Source organism: Salvia hispanica, chromosome 2 (genome assembly GCF_029641045.1).
Source record: "Salvia hispanica isolate PSC_SH4W2 chromosome 2, Shi_PSC_v1, whole genome shotgun sequence".
NCBI classification, from domain to species: Eukaryota; Viridiplantae; Streptophyta; class Magnoliopsida; order Lamiales; family Lamiaceae; genus Salvia; species Salvia hispanica.
The window spans coordinates 43,185,992-43,192,159 of record NC_142693.1 but is presented as its reverse complement, the minus strand read 5'-3'; positions in this window follow the sequence as shown (position 1 = coordinate 43,192,159).

Here is a 6,168-nt window from a genome sequence, read left to right as displayed (position 1 = left end):
GGGTTTGCGGCCCTACTGGGACTCGAATTCGATTTAACTTAGATTGGCATAGCCAAGCAGATAGGTAATCATAAAACAAAACATGGCATGACAACATACTTGAGCAAAGATTCACATTTTCATACTGAAATCACATTTTGAAAGAAATGCCCACCTCAAAAGCTAAAGCTCTTTCCGTAATTTCCTCAACTTGGCCTTAGATGACGTTCGTAGACGCCCCTTTAGGAAATAACATAATACTTAATTAGACTTTGATAAATCAATTAAGCTTAAACGTGGATGCATCCTAAGTGCGTGCTCTTTTGTTCTTTTCCTTAAATTTTTCTAGAAAGGTTCTAGAATTCTTGAATATTAATTAAATCAGTAGATTTAATTAATTTAAACCAAATGCTTAACTAGAGGGTGTTACCTCCTATGCCATTTATTCAAGCACTAAAATAGACTCGAGGTCTATTCATCGTTAGCGCATAAAATTCTGAAAAAAAATATTTATTCGAGCACTTAAATTAAGGTCCGGAAAATTAGACTTATCTTCGTGAAAATAATTAGCAACCGTTAATTATTTAACCAACATCATAGGAGGGCCCATGATTTAATTAAATTCTTAGCCTACACCCTTATTTTAGTTGGTGGCCCAAACTCCATAATTAAATCTTATTAGGGGCAGCCCAACACAAATAAAACAATTTAATCATGAGCCCAAAAATTTGCCCAAACTTAATTAAAAGGAGGATATACCGAAGATGGACTTAAAATACGGATACCACCATCTGAGAGTACGAAAGGAGGATATACCGAAGACCACATTCCGAACCAGATATGGTCACTATGAGTTCATCGTGATGCCGTTCGGTCTGACGAATGCCCCAGCGGTATTTTTGGACTTGATGAACCGGGTATTTCACCCATACTTGGATAAATTCGTCCTAGTGTTCATAGATGACATACTCGTCTACTCGAAGGACGAGAAGGAGCATTCAGAGCACCTACAAATCGCGTTGGAGACGTTGAGGACCAAGAAGCTGTTCGCCAAATTCAGCAAGTGTGAATTCTGGCTAAAGGAAGTGAACATTCTAGGACACATTGTGTCGGCAGAAGGAATCCGAGTGGACCCCTAATATGACCACGAGTGCTAGACGTCAAGGGTCTTCATTTCGGCGTGAGCCATGGGTTGATTGGGGCCCAAGGATGAAAGAGAAGACAATCCAATGGTCCAACAAAGCTAGAGGGATTCCCGATGAGGCAATGAATAGAGACGACTCGGATTTGAGGACAAATCCTTTCCAAGAAGGGGAGGATGATACGATCATGGAAGCCGTGCGTCAAGGATTTCAACTACAGTTGGATTCAACTGGAAATCGTCCTATTGAGATGATATCCGAAAGCTATGAAACTACCACCATTGTCTTCGTCTTGGAAACTACCACCATTGACATGTGAAAAACGCCCGACCGGGCGATTATGCCGATTTTTTAGATTTTTTGGGCCAACTTTCTATTTTTGGACCCATAGTATAAATACCTCTTGGTGTCATTTCTTTTCTTGAGGTTTTTGCTGAATTAAAGTTTCTACCCTAGAGAGTTTCCTTTTTGAGGATTGTATCCAATTCCTTCCATGAAGGTTGCTTGTTTCCATCTTTGATTGATTCAAGTAGAGGTATGCATCAATGGAGTGTATCCATTGAGTAGTGGAGCCAAGGGGTGATAGAGCTAATGAAAGTTGCCTAGGGTTGTCTCCATCTTTTTGGTTAAGGTCCTATGGTTGTAGCTCTCTTATCTCATCTTTATACACATGCTTTCCATTCCTAATCTTCCATCCATTCTTGTTTAAATTCAATTTTTGTTGGTTGAATCTAAACAAGAATGGATGGAAGATTAGGAATGGAAAGCATGTGTATAAAGATGAGATAAGAGAGCTACAACCATAGGACCTTAACCAAAAAGATGGAGACAACCCTAGGCAATTTTCATTAGCTCTATCACCCCTTGGCTCCACTACTCAATGGATACACTCCATTGATGCATACCTCTACTTGAATCAATCAAAGATGGAAACAAGCAACCTTCAAGGAAGGAATTGGATACAATCCTCAAAGAGGAAACTTTATAGGGTAGAAACTTTAATTCAGCAAAAACCTCAAGAAAAGAAATGACATCAAGAGGTATTTATACTATGGGTCCAAAAATAGAAAGTTGGCCCACAAAATCTAAAAAATCGGCATAATCGCCCGGTCGGGCGTTTTTCACATGTCAATGGTGGTAGTTTCATAGCTTTCGGATATCATCTCAATAGGACAATTTCCAGTTGAATCCAACTGTAGTAGAAATCCTTGACGCACGACTTCCATGATCGTATCATCCTCCCCTTCTTGGAAAGGATTTGTCCTCAAATCCGAGCCGTCTCTATTCATTGCCTCATCGGGAATCCCTCTAGCTTTGTTGGACCATTGGCTTGTCTTCTCTTTCATCCTTGGGCCCCAATCAACCCATGGCTCACGCCGAAATGAAGACCCTTGACATCTAGCACTCGTGGTCATATCAACCCCGCCAAGGTTGAGGCGGTACAACAATGGAAGTCATCTTCAACATCGAACGAGATTCAGAGTTTCCTGGGCTTGGCAGGATAATACCGAAGGTTCATAGAAGGGTTCTCCAAAATAGCGAGACCGATGACCCAACAGCTCAAGAAAGGAGTCAAGGTGAATTGGACGCCGGAGTGTGAAGCGAGCTTTCAACTCTTGAAGGAGAAATAGACCACCGCACCAGTGTTAGCTATGCCAGAGCTTGGAGTGAATTACGTAGTCTACACCGACGCTTCGAAGGTCGGATTAGGATGCGTGTTGATGCAGAACAACAAGGTGATCGCCTACGCGTCACGACAATTGAAACCCCACCAGTTGAACTACCCAACCCACGATTTAGAGTTAGCAGCGGTAGTACATGCCCTAAAGATTTGGAGGCATCATCTCTACAGAGTTAGGTGTGAAATCTTTACGGACCATAAGAGTTTGAAGTACTTCTTCGAGCACAAGGACCTGAACATGCGACAACGAAGGTGGCTCGAGCTGGTGAAGGACTACGATTGTGGCATCAACTACCACCCTGGCAAGGCAAATGTAGTGGTAGATGCCTTGAGCCGTAGAGACCATTCGCAACTCGCTACTTTTCTGACAGAAGAGGAAAGTTTGGTACGAGAGTTGAGTAAGTTGCAATAGAAGTAGTAAGGACACCCGAAACCGTGAAGGGTCGAATCGCCGCTTTAGTTGTAAAGCCTAACCTAAGGACGAGGATCGTTGCAGCACAACGGATGGATGCGAAATTTGAGGAGATTCGAGTTGAAATAAGAACCGGTGAATCTGGAAGTTTTAGCGAGGCTTCCGACAACGCTCTCACCTTTGAAGGGAGATTGTGCGTGCCAAACGACGAAGGACTCAAGAACGAGATGATGAGTGAAGCTCACGAAACCCCATACACTGCTCACCCCGGCATGAAGAGGGATGTCGCAGCATTTGTGGAGCGCTGCTTATCCTGCCAACAGGTGAAAGCCTTACATCAACGGCCGTACGGGAAGCTACAACCGCTTAAGATACCCGAGTGAAAATGGGAGCACAACGCCATGGATTTCGTGACAGCGTTGCCAAGGACCCTAAAAGGGAACACCGCGATCTGGGTGATTATAGATCGACTTACCAAGAGTGCGCACTTCATACCGATTCACGTGACCCATGGATCGGATAGGCTAGCTCGGATCTACATTCAAGAGATTGTGCGATTACATGGAGTCCGACGATGATTACGTCTGATCGTGACCCGAAGTTCACCTCGAAGTTTTGGATTAGTCTACAGCGCGAGCTTGGAACACGCCTAAACTTTAGCACGGCTTTTCACCCACAGTCTGATGGACAATCCGAAAGGACGATACAAACTCTCGAGAACATGCTAAGGGTCGTGGTGCTCGACCGAGGCGGGAGTTGGGAGACTGCACTCCCTCTGATCGAATTCGCTTACAACAACAGCTTCCAAGCAATGATCGGCATGGCGCCGTAGGAAGCACTTTATGGAAGAAAGTGTAGATCTCCGCTTTACTGGGATGAAGTTGGCGAACGAAGGGCACTTGGACTCGATTCAGTCGAATAGATGGTCGAAGTCGTTCGACAAATCCGTGCGCGAATGAAGGAAGCCCAGGACAGACAAAAGTCATACGCCGACGTCCGACGGACGGACTTACAGTTCCAAGCCGACGATAAAGTTTTCCTCAAGATATCCCCGTCGAAAGGGATAACGCGTTTTGGGGTTAAAGGGAAACTGAAGCCGCGTTTTATCGGACCGTACGAAATTCTTGAAGGAGTAGGACCCGTAGCTTATCGTTTAGCGCTGCGGCCAAGCCTTGGGAATGTGCACAACGTCTTTCATGTTTTGCAGTTGCGAAAATACGTGTTCGATCCAAAGCATGTGATTCGCTACGAGGAAGTTGCCGTAAAACCGGATCTGAGCTACGAGGAGCAACCCCAGATGATCTTGGATCGGAAGGTTCAAACCTCGATAAATAAATCTACTGCCTTCGTGAAAACCCCAGATGATATTGTAACATCCCGGATTTTCGAACCCTAATTTTAGAGCCCTAGATTTTATTGATGACGTGGGAGACGAGAATTAATTGATGAATGAATTTATTGCATGAGTTTCTTTGACCGAGTTGTGTCTAGGGTTGCGTTGGAAGTTTGAAAAGTCAAACTTGTTGATTAGATGATGTGGCATGTGATAAATTCAATTATGAGGTAGAATTTCCATAAATACTAGCCACATAATTTTGAGATTTTCGAACCCCTTGACTTTTTGGAGATGGAATTCTATTTTTCCGGATTTAATTTAATTCTTGGGATATTTATCCAAATTAAATCCAAAACCCAAATTTTTTTTATTTTCTTGATAAGGAAAAAAATCGTACCCTACTGGCTGTAGGTGATTTTCAAAAATCACCTCTATTTGGGAAGGAAGAATTATTTTATTGTTTAATTGATCCCTTATTTGATTTTCTTCCATATCTAGAATTTAAATATTCTACCAAATATTTCTATACCTCAAGAGATCTTGCCATATCTTATTAGTTAATATTAGAAATCCATTCCTTATTTAAAAGGCATAGTATACGCCTATTTTCCATTCTTCAATGGGAGGATTTATATTTTGCTCCGTGATATTTTATTCTACTCCGTAAAATATACCAAACGAAATCTTGGGTAAATAAGAGCCATATTTTTCGAAAACTTCATGCCTTGAACCCTAGCTCACTTTTTTTTATTTCTTCCTCACTTCTCCACAATATTTTACTCAATTGTGTAGAATCAAATCTTCTCAAATATTCTATTTTATTTACCTAGAGATTCTATTTGAACTCCATAAATAAGAAGCCAAAAATCCTAAACCCTAGCATCAAAATTTTCGCCCCCCACCCCTACTACACGCCTCCCTCTGTTCTCTCACTCTCTCAATTTTTCTTCTTCTATTCTCCAATATTTCGTCATCTTTTGGAGAAGAATTGAAGTTTAATCCAAGAATCTTGAAGAACCAAGTCTAATACTTTGATTTCTACCGTTCGTTTTCTCAAAAAGGTATTCTAATATTAATCATCTTCTTTCTAACCGATTAATCAGTATTCTTGAACCATCATGCATATGGAACGAGTGAAAGGGGGGAAATAAATTGATGATTTGGATGTATGTGTGTGTGTGTGTGAAATCGTGTGTGTGTGTGCGCGTGTGAAATCGTGTGTGTGTGTGTGCGTCGTGTGTGTGTGTGTGTGTGTGTGTGTTGGCAAAACACTCATGCGTGATATATGTTGATGTTAGATCTAGAGTTAAGATGCAAATGAAATTTATATGATGAACATGATATGTGATATTAAGATAAACCGATGGGAATAGGGAAAGCGTTGAGACATGCATAAGTAAAGAGTTTGTGTTGAATCTGATTCATGATATGTGCCTATGTGATTAGAAGGTGAAACCTCGGTTGCGAAGCAGGATAACAAAGGGAAAGAACATACTTGAAATCTAAGCAATCGAGGTGGGCTTTATTCTTAAACTCTTTTATGTGCAAATTTATGAATGTGGAGAGATAAGGGTGGTTTAACTGTTATGCCATGCCTATGTCTGTTTTGTTGTGATAT